At 55.6% G+C, this 6,674-nt stretch overlaps 1 long non-coding RNA gene across 1 annotated transcript; it reads right to left on the reverse strand.

Annotated features, from left to right (window-relative positions):
* Window positions 1–4,817: 4,817 nt before the first annotated feature.
* On the reverse strand, window positions 4,818–5,958 carry LOC119086782. Its single transcript, XR_005090137.1, has 3 exons — window positions 5,495–5,958; window positions 5,106–5,172; window positions 4,818–5,014 (listed from the first exon to the last, which is right to left on the reverse strand). It is a non-coding gene; the product is annotated as an uncharacterized LOC119086782 (long non-coding RNA).
* Between the last annotated feature and the right edge of the window lie 716 nt (window positions 5,959–6,674).

The raw sequence follows: 6,674 nt of genomic DNA on the forward strand, positions 1-6,674 counted from the left end.
AGAGGTGAGTTATCCCCATAAGGGGAGTCCAAGGCCACAAGTCCCCCCTGGGGAGGGATTCCAGAGAACAGACCCCTATGTCAGGAGTCTTGGGGTCCAAAGAAAGGAGCTCAATCCTGGATACCCCGTCTCCCCAATTCATAGCACAGCACTGAGGCACCAGGAAGTGGCCACCCTGGGACACAAGCTTGCCATCAGGTCTTGCTATCCCCCCCCCCCCCCCCCCCCGCTGACAACTACTCTCTACACCCCCAGCCACAGTGTCTGGAATCCTCCCACCGAGCCCTGGTGGGTGGCGAGCCCACCCTGCCTGCCCACCCTGCCTGCCCACCCTGCCTGCCCTTGACTGGCTTAAGCCAGTGCCGTCCCTAGGCCCTGGGAGGTCAATGGTAAAAGGAACCAGGAAGGGGCCGGGTTGGGCCCTGGGCCCCCGTGAGGGCGGGTGGCAGAGTCTGCTGGGGGCCCGTGGGGGGGGGGTGCAGTTACCTGTCTGGGTTTGAGGTGAGTCATTTCCTCCCTCCGCGGGCAGAGGCGGGGAGTGGAGGGGTGAGAGGGAAGACATCTAAAAATAGCCAGGCCCCAGACTAAGGAAGATGGCTAAAGAGCTTTCTGGGCAAGGATCCAGTTTCTGGTGGCAATGATACCTGCTGGGGCCCCCACCCAGACCCCTGTCCTTCTGGCTCGGCGGCGGAGTAGGCTGAGTGTAAGGCCATGAGAAAAGTGAGGCGCAGGGCGGAGAAGAGAGGAGCCTGAGGCAGGCAGGATTGGGGAGGCCGGGGGTGTGCTTTAGAGTGGCAGAGATGGACTCCCATCCCGACGCCCCTCTGCCTTACCTCTCCCACCCACCCACCCATCCACCCACCCACCCACAAACTCAGTCCTCATGCTTACCACTGGCTTGAACCGTTTTCCCTCCTCCTGACACTCATCCCCCTCTACGTGGGCCTCCTTTTCCCCCCGGGTCAGGACAGAGATCCCCCTGTGGACTCCCCCTACCTTGCTAGGAAGTTATCCCTAGGACCGTTTTCACCGGAGAGCGACAGAGGAGGTTCCAGGCCCTGTGGGGTGGACCACCTGACTCAAGGGATCTAGGTTCAAATCCTGTCCACGTGAGCTGAGGACAAGTTGTTCCTTCTGTCCCTGCCTCCGCTTGCCCATCGACATCGGGTCGCAGAGTGTGGAGGTCCCCTACACCGACGTGGAGCAGCTCTTCCCAGAAAGCCCATGTGATGAAAGCGGAAACCTTAGCGGACGTTATACAGTCCTGAAGATGTCAGGGCTCACTGCCACCTCCTGGACCTGGGACAAGAGCCTGCCTGGGCTCCCCAGTGATGGGGACAGAGTGAGGGGTTTGGAAGGAGATGTTTTACGATAGCGACGGCTGTGTAATAACAACCTGGGATGGCCTCGAACTTATGACCTTCCTGCCTCAGCTTCCCTAGCCCTCCCTCCCTCTCGCCCGCCTTCTGAGTTGCCATTGCTGTCTCCACCCTACACAGGGGAACAGAGGCCTGAGACATGAACTGGTAAGAAGACAGCCCCTTGTGCATTACTGGGTCCAGGGAGGGGTCAGTCATGTCCAAGGCCATCTGAGGGAACACTAATCTCTGACTCTGCATTTGTCCCCTGGACATCATGCCTGAGGACTGTGGAACAGGCCATGCCCCTGATTACGGGCTGTGGTCCTCCTGTCCTATCCTGCCTCCCTCCTTCAGAGTCCCTGACCCTCAGGACCCCCGTTGGGAAGCACAGAGAACCAAGACCCACCACCCCATTGCCTCAGACACCATGCCAGCCTGGAAAGCCACGCCCCGTCCCGACAGATCAGAGGCAGGCAGAGTTAAGTGGTCACAGGCATACTTCCGGTCACAGAGCTAGGGGGTAGCAGCCTGGACTGAGCCCTGGCATCACAGTCCTTACCCCAGGAAGTCTGTTGGGAATAGGAATTCTGGCATTTGCTGGGAACCGTCCCAGTTTGCACGCACCAAGTTTCATGGAAAAACCCAGACCTTGCATCAGCTAGCCAATGCACTCTGGTCAGAGCCTCTCTCAGAGTCTCTGGCTTTCCCCACCCGGCATCTGACTCATCCCCAACAGTCCCTGGAGACAGGAGAGCAGGCTTCCAGTCCCTGTTGCATGGATGGAGAGATGCACAGGAGGGACTTACTGCATTGAGTCAGGGGCCAGGGGCCAGAGCTGGCAGCCGGAGGGAAGGAGGGAGGCAGGCAAGCAAACGGGCAGTTTGTTAGCGTCAAGCCCTGGATCAACAGATGGAATTTCTTTCTCTCTTTCTTTCTCTCTTTCTTTCTTTCTTTCTTTCTTTCTTTCTTTCTTTCTTTCTTTCTTTCTTTCTTTCTTTCTTTCTTTCTTTTTTTTTCAAGACAGGGTTTCTCTGTGTAGCTTTGTGCTTTTCCTGGGACTCACTTGGTAGCCCAGACTGGCCTCAAACTCACAGAGATCTGCCTGGCTCTGCCTCCCGAGTGCTGGGATTAAAGGCGTGCGCCACCACCGCCCACCTGGCTTAACAGATGGCGTTTCTAATGCAGAAAATGTCAGGTCCCAAAGACTCCCCCTCCCAAGTCTTACTCAGTACCTGTGGCTCCTCCCACACTTCTCACCCCCTACCCTAAACCTCTGGGGCTCGGCTTCCCTTCCCCCAACTTCTGATTCCTGTATCACTCATCCATTTTGGCCACCCGTTCTCTTGGTCCTCTCTGGGCCTCTTTGTCCACGGCTCCTCCGTTGGTCCAGTTGCTCCCTCTCTCTCCTCTCTCTCTCACTCTCCCGGGCTCTCTCTCCTCTCATGGGCCCGGTTCAGTCTGAGTCCTTCCAGACACCTCTGTCTCTGCTCTGCCTCATACCCACAATAAAACCGGTCTCCCCAGCCATACCTGGGAGCAGTCCTGTCCTCATTGCCATTCAGAAGGCATGAATATAAATCTAAAGGGAGGAAAGTGGGAAACAGCCTTTGCCCCAGTGACAAAATGGGCCGGGGGCGTCCTTCCAGTTCCGGGAAGCTATCATCATGTATTGGGTGAGCCTTTGTGAATAATGGGGCTTGACCCGTTAGCCACTCTTTTTAATTTTTTACTTCATTTATTTATTTGTTTGTTTGTTTGTGTATGTTTTGTCTGCGTGGATATCTGTGCACCACATACATGCCTGGTGTTTCGCCAAAGGTATCGGGTCCCCTGGAACTGGAATTACATAGACAGTTGTGAGCTGCCACGTAGGTGCTGGGATCCTCTGAACCGGGGTCCTCTGGAAGAGCAGTCAGTGGTCTTAACCGCTGAGCCGTCTCTCTAGCGCCCCCCACTCCCAACATCTTAGTTTAATCCCTATAACAAAAACCTAATAATACTTCCATCCTCCCTACCTCAGCAGATAGTTTTCTGAGACTCAGAGAGGTTAAGCAATGTATGATAAGGACACACAGCCTCGTCCTTGCTCCATCAACAGGCCTGAGACACCAGGCAGAGTCAAGGGACTTAGAACTGGTCTCCAAACAAGTGCCCCAGCGCGCGTGCGCGCCCGCGTAGGGCCGCCCAGGTGTGTCTGCGGGTTGGCACCCAGCCCCCGGGTGTGTCTGTCAGTGCTCCTGGGGGGTGGGGGGACTGGAGCGGAACGGAACAACTGTTGCCTGGGGGACAATGTCAGAAGGCCTGAACTGCAAGGGGAGCCTCCAGGCATGTGTGCTCATGTACACCCCACCACCACCACCCTGTGTGCTAAAGGTTCTGGGTACTCCCCCAGCCGACCCTGGAAACCCCGGATGAGGGAGGGGCCCACCGCTGCCACCCCGGCCCTGCACCCACCCACCCCCCGCCCGCCCGGGAGCCCATGGACGGAACGGGCAGCACGTTGGCCCGCGATTGCCCCATCAGCTGCGTCTTCTCGGACTCCCGCACGTTGCACACAGCGCAGGGCGTGGCCGCCGGGGGTTGTCCCGGGTCCAGGGTCCCCCATCCTCCTCCTCAGCCCGAGTCCCCGGCGGCCCATTAACCAGGCGGCCAGCGCCTTCTCCCAGACGCCTCTGGTGGCTGCTGCCCTTTGCTCCTGCTGCCGAGCAGACAAACGAGGGAAATGGAGTAAGCCGGGCCGGCCGGGCAGGAAACAACGGCCCTTTGTGTTCTTCAGCAACTTTGGGGGGCGGGGTGCGAGGGGACGTGACTACTGCAGGGATTTCTAAAGCTGGAGAGATGGAGCACACCCCACGACGGCTTGCAATCCTCCTGCTAGGTCTTCCTGTCTCCCAGCGCCAGGGCCAGGCACGGGATTGGGATGGGGTGAGGTGGGGGGCGAGCTGAGGGGCTCCACATGTTCGAATGGGTGTCTTCAGACTCCTCCTTTAGTGGTTTCCAGAGCCTAGGCTAGGTTTGGGGCTCGAAGGCTGACTTTTGGTTTGGGACCCATCCTGCCTTGGCAGGGGCTTGGCTCTTTTCCACTGGGGCAAATCTCTTGACCCCTCCGGGCAGCATGTCTGTAAGTCCACAGTAAGGCTTAGAGGCACAGGTCAGCTTTTGAAGGTCCATTTGAAACATGGAACCCGCGCCCCCAGGATCTCATGCGTGCTAGGAAAGACCTCTATCATCTAGGCCCTCAGTATAGAGCTCTGTTTTAAAACCCTGTGACAGGACTATGCTGCGGACACCCACAGAACCCAGTCCAAAGTCCTGGGTATTACACCTCCCTTGCCTGCCTAGCTTCACCACCGCCTTGACTCCTGCAGCACGAGTAGTCTCGGGCTTCCTTGTGCCTTCGCTCATGCCGTTCCCTTTGCACAGAATGCTTTTCCTTACAAGCCTCGGGCAAATGACTCCTTATAGCGATTGCCACTTTAATGTCACCTTTGCAGAGAGGACTTTTCACAAAACTGGGTCCAAGTAGGGGTCCTGGTGCCTGCTCAAAGCATCCCGCCCTTTCCCTCCAGCACCCCCGTCTTGGCGGTGGAAAGTCAGTAAAGGAGAGACACCGTGTTTTCCTTCTCTCTGTCCACGTGGCCTTCCTCGGGAACCTGGGATACAGTCAGAGAGAGCTCAGTGAACACCACGGAGTGAGGGGGTACAGAGATATGGGACAACTGATGAAAATCAGTCCCAGCTGACCTCTGTTAGTGACTGTCATAGATGGTGTGAAGGGGTCTGAGATGCAGCTCTGTGTGGCCAGCATGCCCTGCAAAGCAAGCAACCAATCAATCATCAGGGCGTGTTGAATGCATCTCTTAAAAACAAAACAAGCAAAAAACAACAACTAAAAAACACTTTCTCTGCTTGTATTTATTTGTGTGTGTATGTGTGTGCCCATGTGTGCATGTGGGGAGGTGTATGTGTGTGTGTCCATGTGTGTCTGTGTGTGTGTGTATCCGTGTATCCGTGTGTGTGTGTCCGTGTGTGTCTGTGTGTGTGTGTGTGTATGTGCATGTATAGAGGCCAGAGGTTGACAAGTGTCTTCCTCAGTCACTCTTCACCTTCTGTTTCGAGACAGGGTCACTCACCAGGACCTGAGGCTCAGCAGTGAGGCTGATCTGGCTGGCCTGTGAGTTCCAGGGGCCCAGCTGTCCCAGCATCCTCAGTGATGGGGGTTGCAGACACACAGCACCTGGCTTTTCATGTGCGCTCTTCAACACTGATCGTTAATGCCCGGTTTCCAGCTGAGCCATTTTCCTAACTTTTTGCTTGTTCTGTTTCCTGACAAGGTCTCATGGAGCCTAGAGCTAGCCAGCGCTCACATAGCCAGAGCTAGCCCTGAGTTCCTCTTGCTTCTCTGGCCTTCCACCCTGCAAGAGCTAGGATTGCACGGGTATGCTCCACCATGCTTAGTTTGGATCTTAAACCGAAGCCAAAGGGCTTGAGCCCAGGAGTTAGAGCATTTGCCTTCTTGTGAAACACAACATAATAATAAAAGTCGATTTGTTTTTCTTTTTGTTTTTGTTTTTTCGAGGCAGGGTTTCTCTGTATACTACCTTGGCTGTCCTGGAACTTATGTTATAGATCAGGCTGGTCTCGAACTCACAGAGATCCACCTGCCTCTGCCTCCCAAGTGTTGGGATTAAAGGCGTGTGCCAGTACGCCCAGCTCTAATAGCTAATAAATTAAAGAAATGGGCTTTGAAGTCAGACAGGTCACATTAACCTAATCACTCCCCTGTGGTAGAACACTTGCCGAGCATGGCCCAGACTCTAGATGCTGACCCTAGCACCAGAAGAAGAAGAAGAAAGGCTGGCATAGCAGGGCATGCCCATAACCTCAGCACTCCAGAGGCAAGGCTGGCAGACCTCTGGGAGTTCAAGACCAGCCTGGACTACAGAGCGAGACAAGGGAATAGAGAGAGGACAGTGTCATAAGTGACTGTCCTCCAAGCCAAGCAATTGACATCTTGGGGCATTCGGCTGCATCTCCTTGCAAAAGATCGTCCCAGCTGGACTTCGTTGATGGATAGGACCGGTGGACCCTCACCTGAGTATCCTGAGTATACCTGTTGTGTGCAACTCTGTCTTCATTGCAAGTACCCCGGGGGAAGGGCTAGAGGAAGACTGAGGCTGGGGGATGGGTATAGGAACCCCAGTGTCTTCTGGGTAAGGCTTTCTGGGTGTGGCCTTATGGGAGGAGCACCCACACCCCTGCAAGGAACCCCTCACCTAAGCTTTGTAAGGCAGCAGAATAAACTCACTGGTT

This window comes from Peromyscus leucopus, chromosome 16_21 (genome assembly GCF_004664715.2).
Source record: "Peromyscus leucopus breed LL Stock chromosome 16_21, UCI_PerLeu_2.1, whole genome shotgun sequence".
NCBI lineage: Eukaryota > Metazoa > Chordata > Mammalia > Rodentia > Cricetidae > Peromyscus > Peromyscus leucopus.